The sequence below is a fragment of the Saccopteryx bilineata genome, chromosome 9, assembly GCF_036850765.1.
Source record: "Saccopteryx bilineata isolate mSacBil1 chromosome 9, mSacBil1_pri_phased_curated, whole genome shotgun sequence".
NCBI lineage: Eukaryota > Metazoa > Chordata > Mammalia > Chiroptera > Emballonuridae > Saccopteryx > Saccopteryx bilineata.
Window position 1 is genome coordinate 71075447 of NC_089498.1, and position 12778 is coordinate 71088224.

The window sequence follows — 12778 nt, forward strand, 5'->3', positions numbered from 1 at the left end:
AGTGCTCTCTGACACGGGCCACTGAACTCAGGCTGCTGGCAGCTCCCTTTAACAGCCTGGTTCTGTCTGTCTGCATTTGCGTGGGTTGTGATGAAGATTTGCTGGTGTGCTGTTGACAAGTCACCAGTTGTTCCAGCCCTGAATTTTGACTCCTACCAAAGATTCCCGCTCTGTCTCAGTCCATAAATCCTCCTCCTCTGAGGAGCAGCAAATAAAAAACATTTGTTTTAGTCTGCAAGGGTAAAGGAACAGGGGATAGCAAGAGACACTTGATGCTGTGCATCACCTGCTCAGAGATGATGTCTCTACATCCCAGGTCAGTGAGTTTAAGTCTTGGCTTGTCATCTACGTGCATTACCATTCTCTCTCTTACCCCACACCCCCACACTCTTTTTCTTCCCTTAAGAGCAAAAATGAGCACATTTGCTAAAGCACATATATGCATTTCATCTCCTTTTACTTGCAGAAGTGAGTGAAGAAAATAGGTATTTGGCTCTGAAAGCCAAATTCTCACAGGGGAAGGGGTTTTTTAGACAGGCTGGATGAAAAACTCTTTTCAGTTCTGTGTCCTCGGTTTTTCTGGTTTGAATTAGCGGTTGCATTCTCTGGTTCCCCCAATCCCTTTTGAAGGGTGAGCATAGAGTGTATTGCAGAAAGGGGGTGGGTAGAGTTGGGGTCTAGACCTGAGAGTGAAATAAGAGAGGGCTTGTGCTAAACCAGAGACAGCCATAATGCCATTCCCTGGGGTCCAGTGGGCAGTGGTGAATGCTGGTTCCTGGTGGCCCTGTTTACTGCCATCTGAAAGATGCAGTGGACAAAGTGGAAAACACATCACCAGGTGCTCCGATTCTCTACCCACTAAGTAATGCTGCCTCATTGCATAACTCAGGCTGCAGTGGACACTGTATTCTTTTTTTTTTTTTTTTTTTTTTTTACAGATACAGAGAGAGAGAGTCAGAGAGAGGGGTAGACAGGGACAGACAGACAGGAACAGAGAGATGAGAAGCATCAATCATTAGTTTTTTGTTGCTCATTGAGACACCTTAGTTGTTCATTGATTGCTTTCTCCTTGACCGCGGGCCTTCAGCAGACTGAGTAACTCCTTGCTCGAGCCAGCAACCTTGGGTCCAAGCTGATGAGCTTTTGCTTAAGCCAGATGAGCCTGCGCTCAAGCTGGCGACCTCGGGGTCTCGATCCTGGGTCCTCTGCATCCCAGTCTGATGCTCTATCCACTGCACCACCGCCTGGTCAGGCAGACACTGTCTTCTATGGAGTGTGCAATATATAGTGGTCTTGATGCTGGGTCATCACCTCTGGCTTGCGTCTCTTGGCAGAAATGATTTTGAGGTTTTTAACAGAGTCCTGATAAGAATTAAAACATTTAGCTGTAATTTGTACAGAACCACCTATTGGGACATTTTGAGGAACAAAATGGGAAAAGATATTTGATACAGGTGAGTGGATTCACATGGTGGGAGGTTGTTTTGAATAAAATGGCTAATTACTAGTCTAACTTGGGGTCTTTGGGTCAGGTCAGTGGAGAGAATGTATCGAGGCAGCTCTGGGCCATCTCAGAGTCCCAGAAGGTGTTGAAGGCAGGAGGAGCTTCTTTGCTCCAAAGGAATTGGGAGTTTCAGTCTGCTTACTTTCCTGAGTCCGGCAGCACTGGCTTCCAGAAGCTAAAATGGGCTTCCAGGGAGGTAAGAGAAGAGCAGCTGTGCACTGTTGCAGCAGGTTTGGCACCATTCTTGTTACTTTTGGGGAATCAGCAGAATATTAGAAAAACACACAGAGGTTTGATTTGATTAGAGCAATTTGGTCTCTTTGCTGTAGGTTTTTTGTTTTGTTTTGTTTCTTTTTTTTTTTTTTTGGTATTTTTCTGAAGTTGGAAACAGGGAGGCAGTCAGACTCCCACATGCGCCCGACCGGGATCCACCTGGAATGTCCACCAGGGGGCGGTGCTCTGCCCATCTGGGGCCTCGCTCTGCTGCATCCAGAGCCATTCTAGCACCTGAGGCAGAGGCCACAGAGCCATCCTCAGCGCCCGGGCTGCCCAGCCCCGGGGGGGATCCAGGGGTCCCACAGGAAGAGACGGCGTCGGTGAAAATCGAGTGAGAGAGCCGAATTCTTTATTCTCTGGTTAGCATTTACTGCCAGGCATCTCCGCTAAATGCTGGTCTAGCTTTCTTTTTATACACACACACTAAGTTACAATCACATGGTATTTTGAATACATCGTTGTTTTAGTTTCACTATGGTTACATATTTCCAGATAACAGTTAATTCATATCTATAAACTACAAATCAGGTGGTAAGTTATTCAAAGTATAGTTATACAATAACTTGAGTAGTAATAACAATATTGGTACAAACTTCTAAAAGATTAGTACTAATTAATAACTCCATTTTACTGTTGTTGTGAGTCGAGGGCACAGAAAGAGATAGCAGACGAAATCATCAAGGGCTAGCAAAAGGACCACCACTTGCTCAGGCAAATAGCCTTGAGTTCATGCAGTGTCCTAATTCTTTTCCCACGAGACTACAAAAGGCTTGCTATTTAAGAAACTGACATAGTATCAAGAGTAACTTTCACCCAAAGATACATAGAGTGCATCTGCAAGATAGCTAGCAGCAACACAATATCAGAAGGCATTAGTTGCTACTGCTGCTATGAATCCCACCACATTCCTCTCCTTATTCTTGGCAAATACAAAAATTTCATGAGAACGTTCCACTGAGAAAAGCCCAGCAACTGCCTTCAGTGACAAAATAAGTCTTTTAACAAAACATTCTTTACTAGCCAGCTGCACTCCTATCCAAGGCCACGCAACAGGCCACTCCACTCCACTTTACCTAAGATTCTAATGTCTAGTTAAACTTTATTCATTTACTATATTCATACACTAGTTAAGTTCTAACTTTATTCTTTCTAACATGATTAATAAGAAGAAATTCTCCTACAAACTTAACCCTTTATGAGGGATATCATAGCCAGCCTCTTATGTTTATGAGCCCAGTTCAAGGGGCTTACAGGCCTTTCTGTGGAACTTACACCTTCTGTCTCATTTCCAAAGAAATTACTACAAATCTATAGGGAAAGCACGGTACTATTATCCCTGTGCCATAAATAATAGCACACACCCAGAAAAGGGGGGATATAAGGCCAGATTAATTCAAAAGATCAAAGGGGGAAGTATCGTTGTGCCTTCCTTTGCGGTGACTTTGTCACCCCGCAGCCATTGGTCTTCACTGCAGTGACTTTGTCACCCTGCAGCCATTGGTCTTCTCTGCTGTGACTTTGTCAATCAGCAGTTTTTGATCTTCTTCTGCTGTGACCTTGTCAGCCAGCAGTTGTGGGTCTTCTCCTGCTGTGACCTTGTCAGCCAGCAGTTGTGGGTCTTCTCCTGCTGTGGCCTTGCCAGCCAGCAGTTGTTAATCGGCTCCCGACAGGGCCAACTTTGCTCCAATGGAGCCTTGGCTGCGGGAGGGGAAGAGAGAGACAGAGAGGAAGGAGGGGGGGAGGGGGGGAGAAGCAGATGGGCGCTTCTCCTGTGTGCCCTGGCCGGGAATCGAACCCGGGACTCCTGCACGCCAGGCCGACGCTCTACCACTGAGCCAACTGGCCAGAGCTTGTTTTGTTTCTTTTTAAGGCTCACTTCTACATAAAAGTATTTGGGCATAGGGACTATTACTAGCCAGCTGAGACAAAATGCTTGCAGGGAAAGAGGTATGGCCATGATCTTTATTTTAAATCTACTGTGCTCCCTCCCATGGGTCCTTTTTCCTGGGCTTTTGGACCTGGGGCTTCTGGGGCCACATAAGATGGGATAATTGAGTGCTTCGGCCAAGCAGACAGCCGCAGACCTGAATTTAAGGCCTACAGGAGTTTTTTTTCTCCATGTTTTATGCCTTTTCTTTCCCTCTTAACTGTCTCTACCTCAGCTTCCCTCTGATGAGGAAAATATTTCCCAGGTTGAGAGCATTTCCCTAAACAGAGGGACATAGGATTTTTTTTTCAATTACAGTTGACATTCAATATTATTTTATATTAGTTGCAGGTGTACAGCTTTGGCTGTCTGGCATAACTTGTAGCTAACTCTTTTTTTGTGCTGTAGCCCTCATTTTGTTTTTCATTTCTTTCTTTTAAATTAGCAAATGACATTAGCAGATGGAAGGGTAAGCTCTGGAAGCTGGAGGGAGACACATCTGTTTACCTCGTTGAGCCACTGCAGGTGGTAGGGGTGGAGGACACCTGTATTTGGGTGAATCAATTGTTACTCTGGGTCCACACCTACTAGGTAGGTAAAAGATTAATGATGGCTTCCTGGGTATAATGCCAGTAGCTGTGGCCAGGCAGGTTCGCATTGGATTCAGGCAGACGGTAGAGGAACTGTGGAACTGGAAAGCATTGGGCCATTCTCGTTTAATAGATTTTTGCAACAGTGGACGAGCAAACAGGCAGAGGAAAACTGCTTTTCATAGCAGCAGGCAAACGAACAGCAAAACGGCCTCTCACAGCGACGGGTAAGCCATCCCCAATCCACCCTGAGGGCAAGCACCCGTAGCCTTACATCGGCTATATACATGTGGCTCTGCCACATGCTCACGCACTAATTGTGCAAAGTGTAAGCTATCCAGCCTAACACAGCTGTTTTCCTTACGTTCCATCCCTTTAGGGTTGTTCACCTCACAGTCTGTGCAACAGGTATCTTCTGTGATGGTCCCTGTGCAAGGAGTGAGGTACATTATGTCACAGAAACAGTACAGACTACAGCAACAGAATTACAGAAGCACAAGCTATATGACAATAATTACAAAGGTGCCCTTCACAATGTCTCCCCAAGCACTCTGCCCAGGGAGTTAACTGGAGGCCCACCTCCAGACCCCCCACCCCACAGTGCCAACAAGGCCACCCATCATGGGGGGGTTTGTACAGTCCAGGGCCATGTCCATTGAGGAAAGTGTCCTTGGTGCGTCTGCAACTGGATGAGAGTAGTTTCCCTCCATAGGTGCTGCAGTACCCTCATCAGGGTCTCTTGTAGTACTGTCCACAAGTGGTATGTCCATTCAGCAAGGAAGCTAATGTCCCCCTCTTGATGCAGTCCCTGCTTCAAGAGTCCTTTACATTATAGATAGCTCAGCTGTCTGTGTAAATCACCAAAGGTGAAGGTTCATTACAGGCAACTAGCCATACAGCTCTTTGATAACAAACCTCAGCGCCTTTCCATAAGCGCTTTGTCTGTTGGCACAAACCCCTCCAAACCCCTTAGCAAGCTCAAGACCTGTGCTGCCTTGACAATTCTTTTAGCTGCTGCAACTGTGCTGTGCAAATGCCAGCCATTTTCTTGGTAGCTCCAGGGGCTGCCTGCTTCCCCCGCTTTTTCAGCAGCTGGAACCTCTGTTCTGGCTTAAGCTGCCACCAGAGCTCTAACAGGACTCTATTAGACCTACCATCTAATGTCTCCATATCTGCCCCAGCTGCAATCAGATCTGCCCACATCTGTGTTCAGATAACCTTTACAGGCCTGTTTTTCTTTTTAGTCAGTGGGGGAGGCAGCACAGGCAGGAGCCTGCACAGCCTTATGGTTCTGTGCTGCCTCCACCTCCCCCAAATCTGCCACTGTCTCTGTAACAGTGTTGATGGGCTGCTCCACATAGGAGCGCAAGATAGCCACTAGTGAACCAAAAAGTGCTGACGGGCACTACAGAGAATAAGATCCTTCATCCCTTCTGTAAATACTTCATCAGGGCCCTGGCCGATTGGCTCAGTGGTAGAACGTCAGCCTGGCGTGTAGGAGTCCGGGGTTCGATTCCCGGCCAGGGCACACAGAAGAAGCGCCCATCTGCTTCTCCACCCCTCCCCCTCTCCTTCCTCTCTGTCTCTCTCTTCCCCTCCTGCAGCCAAGGCTCCATTGGAGCAAAGTCGGCCTGGGCGCTGAGGATGGCTATATGGCCTCTGCCTCAGGCGCTAGAATCTCTCTGATTGTAACAGAGCAAAGCCCAGATGGGCAGAGCATCGCCCCCTGGTGGTCATGCCGGGTGGATCCTGGTTGGGCACATGCGGGAGTCTGTCTGACTGCCTCCCCGTTTCCAGCTTCAGAAAAATACAAAAAAAAAAAAAAAAAGTAAATACTTCATCAGGCCCACAGGACCTCAGGTTGAAAGCAGCATTTCTCATACTCAGTTCCTGGAGGATCTGCTGCAGCTCAGTATATGTCTGTCACTGACTCACTGTACCTGGCAAGTCTCCAGCATTCTACCGGGTCATATGAATGGCAGCCATCACCCATTCTAATAGGTGATGGTTTCATGGGCAGTTCTGAAGACAATACCTCAAGGAGGTGTGTAGTAATGGTGGCTAATTTTTCCATCCCTGTTCCAGAGAGTGTGATGCCATCTACTCCTATGTCCCACAACCACAGCAACCAGGCTGCTAGGAACTTGGTGGGTTTCTGCCTGAATTTCTCCCCTAACTTCATCAGCTCCGTCTGGGTGTAGGGCCAGACCACAGAGTGCTCAACTACTTGAGGAGTGGGCTGTGCCTGCCCCTGAGGCACTCTAGGTTGCTGGCTTTTTACCTTTTGGGTGACCACTAGCTGGGCTCTGAGTCTGTGGACGGCAGTTTTCGCCCAAACCCCCTGCTTCTCAGAACAGGAGCAGTTAGAAACACTTGCTGTCGCTGACTCAGCCCCTTGGCTGACACGAATGCTGCTCCTTCTTCAGCAACTGCTTCAGCTCTTGCCGCTGCTGGCTCTAGACCTGTAGCTGAAGCTCGAGCTCTTGAACCCACAGTTGTTTCCCTAACAACTGTCGCTGCCAGCGTTCTGCTTCTGGGGCAAACTGCAGCTCTCGGACTGGTATTTGCTTTTTAAGTGACCATTCCAATTCCAGGCGCTGTGGTGTTCAGCCTGCATTTCACACTGGAGCTCTCAAAAGTGGTTGGCCTCCTCCTCTAGCACTCATTCCAGTTCAGGCCGTCGTTGGTTCTCAGCCTGTAGCCTGAATTGGAGTTCTCGAATTTGCAACTCTTTTTCCAGTGAGTGTTCCAGCTCATGTCGTTGTTGGCACTCAGTCTGCAGCTCATCCTGGAGCTTGTGACCTCGCACACCCTCTGTCACAGAGCTTTCGGTTCTTCTCGCAGGGCTGTAGAAACACCCAGCCCACGCCCCCCAACAGGATAGACACAGGGAATCATATGCTGGAGAGCAATGGCTACTCCTCTGTCCTACCCTTCAAGGCTGTTGGCAGCTCCATACTGATCTGATCAGAACCCTGCACGTTACGCCAGTGATAATGCCGTGGCCGTGGCCAGCAAGTTAACATTGGATTTGGGCAGATGGTAGAGGAACTGTGGAGCTCGAAGTGTTGGGCCATTCCATTTAATATAGTCTCACAACAGCTGACAAGCAAAAAGGAAAACCGCTTTTCATGGCCCCAGGTGAACAAATGGCAAACGGCCCCTCACAGTGGCAGGCAAGCAATCTGTGATCCGCCCTGAGGGCAAGCACTTGTAGCCTTACACAGGCTATACACAGGTGGCTCTGTCACATGCATGCACTAATTATGCAAAATGCAAACAAGCAAGCCTAACACAGCTGTTTTTCCTACACTGGAATAAAGGAGGGAAAGCCACTCAGCCAAACAAGTTTGTTCCCTTCTCCTGAAATTTATAGCTGAGGTATCTACTCTTTCTTTTTTGTTTCTTTTGTAACAGAGAGAGCGAGACAGAGAGGGACAGATAGGGACAAACAGACAGGAAGGGAGAGAGATGAGAAGCATCAACTCCTCATTGTGACACCTTAGTTGTTCATTGATTGCTTTCTCATATGTGCCTTGACCAGGGAGCTACAGCAGAGTGAGTGACCCTTTGCTCATGCCAGTGACCTTGGCCTCAAGCGGTTAGCCTTGCTCAAAGTAGATGAGCCCGCGCTCAAGCTGGCGATCTCGGAGTTTCAAACCTTGGTCCTGTGAGTCCCAGTCCGATGCTCTATCCACTGTGCCACTGCCTGGTCAGGCTATCTATTCTTTAATCCCCATTATGGTTTTTAATCTTTTCTCATTGAATAAGAATGCCTGTGGCTCTTAAAATATGTCTTTAAGGGCCTTGGCCAGATAGCTCAGTTCATTAGAGCATCGTCTGATAAGCCAAAGTTGCAGGTTTGATCCCAGTAGGGCACATACAAGAATCAACCAGTAAGAACACTCTCCCTCTCAGGAGTATACTTGTGCCTTCCCCCTCACCCTCCCCTTCCCTCACAGGCATGCACCTTCTAAACTCTAAGGGTTTCCACAGACTTACAACCAGGGGAGCAATGCACAGTGGCAGCTCCTCCCGGGCTAACCCCTTCTGAATCTGTCTCAAAGCTCCCCTTTTCTCTGACTTCCCAATGTAGGCTTATTTCTTTCCTATATCATTTCTAGAGAGCCAAAGCAGCCCAGCTAGACTCTCTTCTGTTACTTTTCCATTCTAGGCCCTAAATTAAAAAAGAAAAACAAAATCAATCAATCAATCAATGCATAAATAAGCAGAACAAATTGATGTTTCTCCCTTCCTCTCTAAAATTAATAAGTATTTTTTTTAAAAAGAAATAAACTTTACCTAACCCAGTGATTTTCTCTTGTATTTTTTTCTGCAAGTTTTATGGTTTTACATGTAAGTCTGTGATCCATTTTGAGGTAATGTTGGTGAATGATATGAGGCCTAAGGTTGAGGCTCTTTCTTGTTTTTTTGCATATGTGTATCTAAATGTTTAAGGACAGCTTTTTGAAAAGACTAGCCTTTCTCACTGAATTGCCGTTGCAACTTTGTTGAAAATTAATTGATTATGTCAGGGTCTATTTTCATTGATCTTGAGTCTATCCTTATTATTTTTTATTTTATTTCTTTTGAGAGAGAGCGACAGACAAGTACAGACAGACAGGAAAGGAAAGAGATGAGAAGCATCAACTGATAGTAGTGGTACTTTAGTTGTTCATTGATTGCTTTCTCATATGTGCCTTGACTGGGGGGCTCCAGCCAAGCCAGTGACTCCTTGCTCAAGCCAGTGAGCTTGGCCTCAAGCTAGCGACCTTTGGGCTTTGAGCAGTGACCATGGGGTCATGTCTATGATCTCATGCTCAAGCCAGCAACCCTGTGTTCAAGCTGGTGAGCCCGTGCTCAAGCTGGATGAGCCCACATTCAAGCTGGTGATCTTGGAGTTTCCCAGGCTGACACTGTATCCACTGCACCACTGCCTTGTCAGGCTTGAGCCTGTTCTTGCACCAGTATCACACTGTCTTTTTTTTTTTAAGTGAGAGGAGGGGAGATACTCAGACTCCAGTATGCGCACTGATGGGGATCCACCCAGCAACCCTGTTTGGTGCCGTTGCTTGAATCAACCAAGCTATTTTTAGTACCTGAACCTGAGGTACTGGGACCAGTCAAGCTGTCCTTAGTGCCCAGGGCTGTCACTCAAATCAATCAGGCCACTGGCTGCGAGAGGAGAAGAGGGAGAGAAGGGGGAGAGGGACAGGGAGAGAAGCAGATGATTGCTTCTCTTGTGTGCCCTGACCTGGAATTGAACCTGGAATATCCATAAGCTGGGCCAGCGCTCTATCCACTGATCCAGTTGGTCATGCCTTACACTGTCTTATTGTACTTTATAGTAAGACTTGAAATCAGATATTATGAGTCTTCCAACTTTGTTCTAACTAAAAATTGTTTAAGTTACTCTAGGTTCTTTGTTTTTCCATATATATTTTTAGAATCAGTTTGTCAGTTTCTTTTTTTTTTTTAAGACTTTATTCATTTTAGAGAGGAGAGAAAGAGAGAGAGGAACAGGAAGCATCAACTCTCATATATGCCTTGACCAGGCAAGCCCAGGGTTTCAAACTGGCGACCTCAACATTCCAGGTTGATGCTTTATCCACTGTGCCACCACAGGTCAGGCCAGCTAGTCAGTTTCTTAACAACAACAACAAAAAAATCCAGCTGGGATTTTGATAGGGATTGTGGTGAAACAGTAGATCCAGTTGAAGTTAGGTGAGAAACTCCTCCTGGTTTGCCTGAGATTGCCCTGGTTTTAGAATGAAAGCCTTGTCATCTTGGGAGCCTCTTAGTCCCAGACAAACTGGGAGAATTGGTCACCCTAATTTGGGGAGAATTGACAACTTAGTATTTCAGGAATATGATATATCTTTCTATTTGAATTTCCTTAGTGTACTTTTTAGTGTACAGGTCTTGAATATCTTTTCTTAAATTTATGTTCCTAAGGCCTGACTAGGTGGTGACGCAGTGGATAGAGCATCAGACTGGGATGTGGAGGACCCAGGTTCGAAACCCTGAGGTCACCGGCTTGAGCATGGGCTCACCAGCTTGAGCGAAGGGTCACTGGCTTGAGTGTGGGATCATAGACATGACCCCATGGTCACTGGCTTGAAGCCCAAGGTTGCTGGCTTGATCAAGGGGTCATTTGGTCTGCTGTAACCCCCCCACCCCCGGTCAAGGCACATATGAGAAAGCAATCAATGAACAACTAAGGTGCTACAACGAAGAATTGGCGCTTCTCATCTCTCCCTTCCTGTCTATCTGTCTCTGACTCTCTCTCAAAAAAATTTTTTTATGTTCCTAAGAACTTAATGTTTTAGATGCTATTATCAATGGTATTATTTAAAAATAAATTTTGTATTTTGGAATAATTTTACAGAAAAATTGCAAAGGGCCTGACCAGGATAGATCGTTGGTCTGGGATGCTGAGAACTCAGGTTCGGAACCCCGAGGTCACTGGCTTGAGCGCAGGCTCATCCAGCTTGAGTGTGGGCTCATCAACTTGAGTGTAGGGGCACTAGTTAGAGCATGGGATCACACACATGATCCCATGGTTGCTGGCTTGAAGCCCAAGGTTGCTGGCTTGAGTCCAGGGTTGCTGGCTTGAGCAAGGGGTCACAGACTCAGCTGGAGCCCCCTGGTCAAGGCATGTATGAGAAGGAAATCAATGAGCAGCTAATGTACCACAATGGAGAATTGATGCTTCTCATCTCTCTCCCTTCCGGCCTATCTGTCCCCCCACTATAAAAAAAGAAAAATTGCAAAAATATTACAGAGTTCTGTGTTGTTACCCGCTTTCCAGTATCTTTTTTTACCTTACCTTACTAAAAATTGAGATATAATTTACATAGCATAACATTTACTATTTTTTCATTTTAATTCAATTTATTTAGAGAGAGACCAAAGCAGGAAGTAGAGAGGGAGAGAAAAAGGGAAGAGAGAAATGAGAAACATCAACACATAGTTGCTTCATTTTAGTTCATGAATTACTTCTCATATGTGCATGATCAAGGGCTCCAGCTGAGCCAGTGACCCCTTGCTCAAGCCAGTGACCTTTGGGCTTAAGCCTTGGGATCATGTCAATGATTCCTCGCTCAAGCCAGTGACCTCTACGTTCAAACTGATGAACCCTCACTCAAGCCAGTGACCTTGGGGTTTTGAACTGGGTATCTCTGCAGCCCAGGTCAATGCTCTATGCACTGCACCACCACCAGTCAGGCATTTACCTTTTTTAAAAATTAATTTGTGGGGGGAGTGGGAAGCATCAACGTGTGGTATTGCTTTCTGTATGTGCCTTGACTGCACAAGCCCAGTGTTTGAACCGGCGAATTCAGTATTCCAGGTTGACTCCTTATCCACTGCACCACCATAGATCAGGCTACCTTTTTTTTTTAATGTTCAATGATCTCAATGTTTTTTTTGGCCTCCTGCCCCCTCTAGGGTGCCCCACTTTTTCTGCCTTTAACGCCTCAGAACTATGGTGGTGTTGACCTCAGACACCACTTTGCCATCCACAATTAGCGGTGGTGGTCTTTTGGATGGATTATATAGGCTACAGTGGGTTTTAGGATAGTCATCAGAGTGTAGTTATCCCCATTATCCAATTCTGTAACGTTGTCATCATCCCAAAAAAGAAAACCCTGTACACACTAGCAATCTCTATTTCCCTCCACAACCCCTGTCAACCACTAATTTATCCTCTGTCTCTATGAATTTGCCTGTTCTAGATACTTTATTTAAACGGGATCACAGTATGTGCTATTTTGTGCCTAATCTCTTTCACTTAGCATGTTTTCAAGGTTTATCCATGTTGTATCATGTATTGGAACTTCATCCTTTTTTTCCCCCTGAAAGAGAGAGAGAGAGAGAGAGGAACAGACAGGGACATAGACAAGGGAGAAAGATGAGAAGCGTCAACTTATAGTTGTGGCTCCTTAGTTGTTCATTATTACTTTCTCATATGTGCCTTGAACGGGGGGGGGGGGGGGGGCTCCAGCTGAGCAGGGGTGGGGGAACAACTACAGCAGACCGAGTGACCCCGCGCTCAAGCCAGCAACCTTTGAGCTCAAGCCAGTGGGGTCATGTCTATGATCCCATGCTCAAACTAGCAACCTTGGGCTTCAAGCCAACGACCTTTGGGCTCAAGCCAGTGACCATGGAGTCATATCTATAATCCGTGATTAAGTCAGCGACCCCGCACTCAAGCTGGTGAGCCAGCGCTCAAGCTGGCGACCTCGGGGTTTCGCACCTGGGTCCTCAGTCCCAGGCTGACACTCTATCCACTTGTGGAACTGCCTGGTTAGGCGGACTTCATCCATTTTTAGGGCAGAATAATAATATGTTGTGTCAATCTGCCACATTTTGCTTATCCGTTTATCAGTAGATAGTTATTTGGGTTGTTTCTACTTTTTGGCCACTATGAGTAATGCTGCTGTGAACATATCTGTGCAAGCCTGTGTATGGAAACATATT

General features: G+C 46.5%; 1 protein-coding gene across 1 annotated transcript in view; it reads left to right on the forward strand.

Annotated features, from left to right (window-relative positions):
* STOX1 (storkhead box 1) overlaps positions 1 to 12778 on the forward strand; it is a 98045-nt gene that overhangs the window by 1124 nt on the left and 84143 nt on the right. The gene's annotated exons all lie outside the window — the stretch shown is intronic.